This window comes from Limulus polyphemus, unplaced genomic scaffold (assembly GCF_000517525.1).
Source record: "Limulus polyphemus unplaced genomic scaffold, Limulus_polyphemus-2.1.2 Scaffold6589, whole genome shotgun sequence".
In the NCBI taxonomy this organism is placed as follows: Eukaryota; Metazoa; Arthropoda; class Merostomata; order Xiphosura; family Limulidae; genus Limulus; species Limulus polyphemus.
Genome location: NW_013672199.1, coordinates 3,841 through 13,677, shown reverse-complemented (window position 1 = coordinate 13,677; position 9,837 = coordinate 3,841). Strand labels below are relative to the sequence as shown.

Here is a 9,837-nt window from a genome sequence, read left to right as displayed (position 1 = left end):
GTAATCATATCTCTTGAGTACTGATATCAGTTCTTCTAGAACACTGAAATACTCAGCTCTCTTGAGTATTTATATCAATTCTTCTAGAACACTGAAATACTCAGCTCTCTTGAGTATTTATATCAGTTCTTCTGGAACACTGAAATAATCATATCTCTTGAGTACTGATATCAGTTCTTCTAGAACACTGAAATACTCAGCTCTCTTGAGTATTTATATCAGTTCTTCTAGAACACTGAAATACTCAGCTCTCTTGAGTATTTATATCAGTTCTTCTAGAACACTGAAATACTCAGCTCTCTTGAGTATTTATATCAGTTCTTCTAGAACACTGAAATACTCAGCTCCTCTTGAGTATTTATATCAGTTCTTCTAGAATACTAAAATAATAATATATGCTTCATTCCTAGATGATTAAACAAGATTGGTAAGTTGCTGTTTCTCAATATCTTTGATTATTGAAAATATTTCTGGAATTTCAGCAACGTGTCAACAAGTTCGAAACAAACTTTGTTTTTACTTTTGTCAAACATGCCAAAAATGTTGTATTCTTTGAAAAATAGTTAAAGAAACATTTGAAAACAATAGCTAAAAGGAAACAGTGAAACATGTTTTACAATTTTATGAGAGTTATTTAAGGGCAAATGTTTCTTGGGCATACCTTGCAGCAACATCAATAACTCTTATTAGTTGTTTCACGAACCGGTTAACAACCATTTCTTCGTCATTGTCGTCGCTCAACTCAAAAGCGTCATCAAAGTAGATGTGAACTGAAAAGTAAAAATAATGACAATGAGAAGAACGGGACGGTAAAACATGCATTTAGTTTAAATAATCTCATTTGGAAAGTGTAGGTGTAACAGCTTACATCAGGATGTGGGTGGAGCTGGGTTTCTTTGGATTGAGTCAGAGGGTGTAGGTGCTGAAAGGGTGAGAGCACGAAGGTATGTTAGGACAGAGGTTGGGATCCCTTTTCTAACCAAGAACTTTGTGCCAAGTTACATGTGCTGAGAGCCACGACCCGCGAGGAATGTCAGTGTGGTTTCTGTACAGATTGAGAAAGACACGCCACCTCAACTTGTTGCCAAACTTAATTGCTTACAACACGAATACACTAGATACTCACGCTTGTATACGTTCTAGTTGATATTGTACGGTTCAAATACCAGATATTGCTTTTGTAACTGATTTCTAACCGAAAGCTCTCTAATTTTCACAGGGGACATGTTCCCCACACTTAATTGCTTAGAACACGATTACACTAGATACTCACGCTTGTATACGTCCTAGTTAATATTGTACGGTTCAAATACCAGATATTGCTTTTGTAACTGATTTCTAACCAAAAGCTCTCTAATTTTCACAGGGGACATGTTCCCCCCCACTTTTTTTTTTCGAGTATGATCATTTATATTCTAGTTTTTGAAACCAAAGTTACACCAGGGTTTCTAACTGGAAATTTATACTTAAAGTAAATATATTGTCTAACCAAAACACTCTATGTGCAAGAAACTAACCAAATTAGTATAAATGGACTAGCCATATAAACACGAGATATCTGCAAAAGAGTGTGCGTGTGTTTTTTTTATATCAAAGTCACATCGGGCTATCTGCTGTGCCCACCGAGAGGACTCGAAACCCTGATTTCAGTATTGTAAATACGAAGACTTACCGCTTACCCATCGCGGGACTGTCTATAAAAAATCTATTTTTTTGGTTTTTGGTTGGAGTGGTTGATGTTAAGCAAAAAGCTACATCATGGGCTCTTCTCACTACGGGTATCGAAACCCGAATTGTTAGCATCATAAGGAACCAAGTTATATAAAGTGCCAAACTCTCCGTATTATTTACAAAAAAAAAGCCAAGTTAGGTAAAAATTTAAATCAGAACGTTTTTTACAGTGTGTGTGTTTGACCTTACTTAAAGAAGTATGAAAAAAAAAATACAAATATTGTTGAGTATATGGTCGTGCCATCTTTCCGACAATATGGTTACTAATTGTAAATTGAAGCGAAGTAACAGACCCTACAGGTAAAGTCAACACACTCCAAAGTGTTGAAACCAATATATATATATACACAACAAAGTAGACATATTGTAGTTATTCTTTTCGATATTGTATATTCGTTTTTCAACAAGAACAACATTAATTTTTACCCCTTTTAATCTCATTATTACAATAGATATCAAATCGTTATTTTATCTGTGATGTAAACGTATTTAGTTCAGAATCATACTACAGTGTCTTACGTCGTTTAGAACAACTGTAGCAATGACACCTCAGATGTGGTCCTGTACACACATTTACAGTAGAGTCTTTTATCATAACTTGTCTCTAAAGTTCGAGAGTCATTATAGGTGGACAAACAACGATCTATAAACGTAAGGAATAGTTTGATTGATGGTGTAACATATTACACGTTTCAACAGAAAATTGGCCTGTCTTCTTCGGGTACGTTCAGTACTAAGTAATCCAGGGTTTATATATCGTATAAAGACAATAGATACAAGAATTAAATGTAACGGAAACGGTGTCACTAGGTGACAGAATATAGGTGAAGGTCAAGTCTGGTCAAGTGTATGAACAGTGAATAGATCTTGACAATTACGGCTGGTGTTATTATTGAATTGAACTACTTAAACAGCATAGCACTGTCTAGGGGTGTTAACCACCCCAATATCATAGGTGGGGCTAGTATCAAAATTCAAAACAGTAGAAAACATTACGTTAACTTTGACCTTTCACCTTTCAACAACACAAAATAACTTGTTTCATTCCATTTTGTGCCAGAAATTGGTAACAAAATTATTAGATATTTTAATAATTTTAGCAATGATGTAAAAACTGTATTCAAACCTTCACATAAAAATAACACTTTAATACCTAACCCGAAAGAATCCCTGTTAAAGGAAGAAAAACAAGACATTTTACAGTATCACACGTGAATGTGAAAATACCTACATAGATCAAACATCAAGTTCCTTCGAAATAATACACACAAACAACATTAAGGTCACATGTGTAGAGGTGAATTTCAGATATCCACCTTAACATATCATCAGTACGAAATTCTTCTCTAACACCGACCCAAAACTAAAAAAAAAGAAAGAGATTGTTTAGAAACTATAGAAATAATCAACGTAAACAATCTCTGACTAGTTCGTGATAACGGCCCTAGCAGCATCAGCTATATTTGGTAAGGTCTATTCGCCGTTCGGACACTTGACCAGACTTGGCCTTTACCTATATTCTGTCACCTACTGACACCGTTTTCGTCGCATTTAATCCTTGTGTCTTAATCAAAGCAAAGCAAAAGGCTGGGCAGTAATATAGATTTGAGATCTTTCAGGCCCCAAAAGGGCCTGAAGATGATTACCAGGGGAGGTCAGAACTTTGATTTATCTTCACCCCAATCTTCCCTGTGTCGATTGTCTTTGTACGATACATAAACCTTGTATTGCTTAGTACTGATCATACCTGAAGATAACAGACCAATGTCCTGTTGAAACATGTAGTATGTTATACCATCAATAAAACCTTTCCTTATGTTTATAAATCGTTGTTTACCTACCTATTATTATATTAGCAGAATGTGTTTCTTTACTCAAATAAAATCATAGTTAGTGATATTTGGATTTTTTCTCAACAGGAACGTGTGTTCAATATGTTTTATATTGGTTAGTTTTTGTCCTTTTATTCTATTGCCTGCCCTGTAAACAGAATTATAAGTTCGTGTTTATTCCATTTATTCTATTGTCTGCCCTGTAAACAGAATTATAAGTTTGTGTATAGTCCATTTACTGCATTGTCTGCCCTGTAAACATAATTATAAGTTTGTGTATAGTCCATTTACTGCTGTTTACAGGGCAGACAATGAATTACAAGTTTGTGTACAGTCCATTTACTGCATTGTCTGCCCTAGAAATAGAATAATAAGTTCGTGTTTATTCTATTTACTGCATTGCCTGCCCTGTAAACAGAATTATAAGTTTGTGTACAGTCCATTTACTCCATTGTCTGCCCTGTAAACAGAATCACAAGTTGGTGTACAGTCCATTTACTCCATTGTCTGCCCTGTAAACAGAATCACAAGTTGGTGTATATATAAACCATTTACTCTACTGTCTGCCCTGTAAACAGAATCACAAGTTCGTGTTTAGTTTATTTACTCTACTGTCTGCCCTGTAAACAGAATCACAAGTTCGTGTTTAGTTTATTTACTCTACTGTCTGCCCTGTAAACAGAATCAAAAGTTCGTGTTTATTCCATTTACTCTATTGTCTGCCCTGTAAACAGAATCACAAGTTCGTGTATAGTCATTTTCAGGTTTTACTTCTTCGGAAAACTGTGTAAATTATTAATAGTAACCTAACCTTGTCTGGAGTAGTAACAAGTTATCCATATAAATTACAAGAAGTACGTTAAATATTACCTTCTAGTTCGTAGTAATCTGGATCCACAATGCTGAGGTATTTCTGGGCGTTTCTTCGAGCACACTGATCTTCATCCAGCCTTTGAAGAGTTTCAAATATTTATGTTATTTTCAGGTATTCTAATGAAAATTATATTTATTTATAAGTTTATCTTTAATTAATGGCATTGAATGAATACTGATTCCAACGTTCAAGCTTAAGCCTACTTTTCAAATGTAATATTTTTCAGTACGTAAAAAAAGAGGAACGTGTATCCTGTATTAAAAGCCAGGCTACCACGTACCGCTGTTCCTAATACCAAACTACTGACCAGCGGGTTAGTAATCAGTCAGTCAGTAGAATACTAACATTCAAAATGAGGGATTGACTGTCACTGTTATCATGCACATACAACTTATTTTATTTTATGATTTCGTGTAGATTTGAACTTGCTCGCCAGGTTACGAAATGCAACGCTCTACCACACGAGCAACTCGTGCCTCATAAAAACACAAACAAAACAACAATTAATTCGTTAGTTAGAAACGTAGAGATCTTATGATCTTCGTAGGGTTGAAATGTTTAACGGGCTGAGGTCTCAGCCCAGAAACCGGAAAGTCATCCCACAAGGGAAGCAGACAGGAAATATAATAGCCAAACCTACAACGACATAGCATTCGGTTCAAAATAAATACCTCATAACAGACTTTAACATTTGAATCATTTCGTCGGGAGTCTCGTGCCACATTGTTGCGCATGTGTAGATGCGAGTGATATGATCAACGTTCCGGACGCTGTGTCCACTCCGGTCGTTGTGGCTGCTGGAAGTGTCGATGGTATTTACAGATATCGTTTCGTAGTACTGGGAGTTGTCATTGTATTCGATCACTTCTAGGTCAATGTCCTGCAAACCAAGTTCAATAATTAATTAATACAGAATTACAACATTACGCTCAGCTGCAAACGATGTTCGAATGCTAATTTCCATTGTAATTACAGTAGAAATCTTAACTTCGATGGCGAGGAACCCACTTTGAGACTAATATTGGTTGGAGACGGCTTGAATGGGTAATGAAGAAAAACTTTAATGTAAGTTTAACATAACAGCAAATGTACAACGTTTCGACAAGGTTTTGTCATCATCAACAAATTAAATACTTCACTCTAGCCTAACTCGCTCTTTATAAGTGTCTCAAATTGTTTCCTAAACTTTGAAGAAAGTTCCAGACATTCAGGCCACACCATCAACTTACGACATACCTCCTTCCGGTTGAACAGCAGTACAAATTTCTAGAAACCTCCAGATTCAAAAGATGAGCTAAAACTTAATAACCAACAGAACGTTTTGATAATAGCTGAACTTTGGAACTCTGTGTTTAAACATTAGCATGTCAGTATTCACATGATACAGTGAGAAGAGTGTAAACGTCAATATAAAAGACCCAGAATGTATCGTAACTATAGCTACAGCTTAAAAAGGGAAAAGCTACCACAAATGATAAAGTTACAGTGGTGGTTAAAAAAAGTAAAACTTGAAGTTGATAAAGTTACAGTGGTGGTTAAGAAAGTAAAATTTGAAGTTGATAAAGTTACAGTGGTGGTTAAAAAAAGTAAAATTTGAAGTTGATTAAGTTACAGTGGTGGTTAAAAAAGTAAACTTTGAAGTTGATAAAGTTACAGTGGTGGTTAAAAAAAGTAAAATTTGAAGTTGATAAAGTTACAGTGGTGATTTAAAAAAGTAAAATTTTAAGTTACGATATAAAATATCGTTCGTACACCAATCTGTGTATAACAAATCATTGTAGTATGTTCTGCAAATAACATACCGATATCTTAATTTCGGCCATGTCGTCTCTTCGTCTATTGAAAGCAAGTGATTGGTCTACCAGGACTCCGATGTACATTGGGTTGACAAAAAGTCTAAAGAAATATAAGCCATTAGAAACATATGACTTAACAGTTAATATTAGCTTCTTCTTAACAGTATAATGATCTCTAGTGTGTATGCATTATTCATAAAATCTGTAAAATCTTTACAGTATGGTACACTACTCGTATTAGTCATAGCAAATTTGGGTTTTAAGACGATACAATGTTATATAAGTAACATGAATCTTTATTGTAGATTTCAATGAAAATACAATTAGAAATTCTTCTAATTTCAACACATTATTTAAAATACCCTAAAAATAGAATAGCAGGTTGTTTTTTATTATTAAAAAAAAAGTTACTTTTCTGTTGTAGCCAGTCTTTCACATTTTGGAGTCCAGATATGAATGGCAATCCAGGTTTGGGAAAGTAGCCATAGCAACCAAATCCATGCGTGTTGTTTGGAAACAAAGTCTTGAAAGAAATCCCCATCAGGACAAGTCCAGAAGAGATATTTGGGTAAGATATTTTCATATAAACACTCGTTCTCCGACCGGATCCCACATCCGGCGATCAGTAAGGACATTGTTACAGGGACAGTAAGGCTGATGGGAAATGCAAAGCTTAAGCCTTGGATACAAATCTTGCAAGCAAACTTGCTGAATATATAACACAATAAGGACGCACTAACTTGAATTAAGGCCACGTAGATGGGGGCCATTGGTAGTGAATCTATGGCAATCTCTTCGTCAATGGGGATGGCTGTGGGAAGATCGGGAAGGTTGGAATCGAGGACAAAAGTTTTCACTTGATGGATCCTGATTGGGTGAGGCTGGAAGCTGCTTTTAAACAGCTGGAAGAGGTTGGATAAATCTTCCATCGTCATGTACAGGAAAGCCAGCATACTACAAAAAATCAAGATGGTTTTCCAGATGGAAATGAAGATGTAGGTAAAGTACCGGCTTCTGCGTAGGTCTTCTTTTATATTAGCCAATTTCTTGATGAGCCAGACAGGAGACTTTTTGTCGATAAAGTTTTCCCACCAGGTGAAGGAGATCAAGAACACGGCAACAGGTATTGTCCAGGAACGTTTGTAGTGTTCAACAATCGGCCATATTACAAATCCCGTAGCCTGTGAAACAATGGATAGGATGTCCAAAACGACTTTTAAAGGACGCTTTTCCTCATCTTTATGGTGTGATAGGAGACTGAAGAGGGCAGGCATAAAACACACACAGTTCGTCAACATGATGGCTTTTATCACGTCCAAGTCGGGAAGGACGACAAATACTAGGAGAACTAAGCCTAGTACGTGTAGTGTTTCCATAAGTAAAACCTGTAAGACACAACTGAAACTTACTGACGTCACTAACAAACATTTTTCTTTAGCTTAAGGAAGTACCATAGTCTTCTTAAACTGAAATGTTGTTAGTTTTAATGTAAAATTTCTGTATAAACTAAACCTTTCTATTGTATCTCAGCACAAAGCTTAAAGACTTCATAGCGATCTGGTAATATACCCTAAACAAGATCAAGTTCCGTATTAAACTTACAGAGAATAATATAAACTTTTAAAATTATTTACGAACAGTATCCTAGAATAATAAAACGAGCAGTCTTGACATAAAGTTGACCCTGATGATATCAACCTACAACACAACACAAACACAAAACTGAGTAGAATCAGCCCCATCAGGACCTGGTACCTTCATCGTTTCCATGTTCATGTTCAGTAGACTTATGTATATCACGGGCATGGCAGTATTTTAGGTGTTTCCAACAATACCACTGGTGTAGGACACTAAAAACTTTAGCGTATATTACTGAGGATTTATCGCACATTATAAAACCCATGTTCCAGATCCCTTGGGGCTGATTCCCCCATTATTGATTGTGCTCATTCTCTCCACTCTAGCAAGCTTTTGCGAAGGACAGTGAAGTCATCCTAAGACCACACATATTGTTAAACATTCTGTAAGACAGTGAAGTCATCTTAAGATTACACATATTGATAAACATCCTGTAGGACAGTGAAGTCATCTTAAGATTACACATATTGATAAACATCCTGTAGGACAGTGAAGTCATCTTAATACCACACATATTGATAAACCTTCTGTAGGACAGTGAAATCATCTTAATACCACACATATTGATAAACCTTCTGTAGGACAGTGAAATCATCTTAAGACCACACATATTGATAAACATTCTGTAGGACAGTGAAGTCATCTTAAGACCACACACATTGATAAACATTCTGTAGGATAGTGACGCCATTTTAAGACCACACACAATGATAAACATTCTGTATGACATTATTAATTTATTGTTTGATTGTTTTGTTTTGAGCTTTTTTGACGTATGATATTATTAATTAATTGTTTTGTTTGAGCTTTTCTGACGTATGATATTATTAATTAATTGTTTTGTTTTGAGCTTTTCTGACGTCTGATATTATTAATTAATTGTTTGTTTAACAAAGGAAGGTTAATAGTCTTGTTTACACTTTTATCTGTTCGTGACTTATGTTGGAATAGAAATTTTAACTTGTAATTTTCTCATACCGTAATAAATGTTTGAAACTGAGGCCTTCTGTAGGACTTGAAAACACATATTCTTGAACTCCGGAAATGGGTGAAAAGCTCAGGAACAACCATGGCAAAGAAAAGACACCAAATCCAAGCAACTCTCTCCTGGTCTGGTATTTTCACTTCATAGTCCTTGTCCCTCTCTAGACCTGAAATAATTCAATGGATTACCACTTCGCACTATCATACTTTGAATTATTATTTAAAGCTTAACCATGCTGGTTAAATATAGCTATTTTAGGCTTAATGCTGTGCATAATCGTTAAATTAAGCTTACTGTTCACTATAGTCGTTAAATTAGGCTTATTTATCTTGTGTATAGCCTTTTGGGGCTTAAATATGCTCATTTTTTCAGCTTAACAATGTTGTGTTTAACATTTTAGGCTTAAGTATACTGTGTATAACTTTTAGGCTTAACCATATTGTACATAAGGTCTTTCAGTTTTAACCACACTGTAATTCTAATCATACGAACTTTGACATATATCGAAACTAAATCAAACTTTATGAGTAAATCACTTCCCCATTGAAAGTGATATATTCTTTAGGGAGAAAGTATGAAAGTTTATTTTTAAACCATGGGCAAATTTGAAATTAACATCAACGATAAACGTGTTATTATTAATATGTTCATTGTACGGACATACGAAATAAAAGTATTTTACAGCTATGGAATAATCTCTATACTTAAATAAAGTTCAGGCTGTCAAACAGTAATTAATAAAGTATCAACAAAATAATAACTATTATTTAATCTGAATTCATAATGAAACAACCATTTGAAATCTAAGTAAAATGCCTTTAAAGTTTAAGTGTTATATGAAGCATTGGATATCTAACGCAATAAGATTTTTCTTCACGTAAATACTAAAAAAATTCACAAATATTGGAGGAAATATTTTTAAAACCGTGGTATAAAAATCAGGAGAAGATTTCATTCAAAATATTTTCTTGTTTTATAATA

General features: G+C 34.8%; 1 pseudogene; it reads right to left on the bottom strand.

The window, feature by feature from the left end:
• Positions 1 to 9,837, bottom strand: part of LOC106473878 — a 27,430-nt pseudogene that overhangs the window by 14,306 nt on the left and 3,287 nt on the right.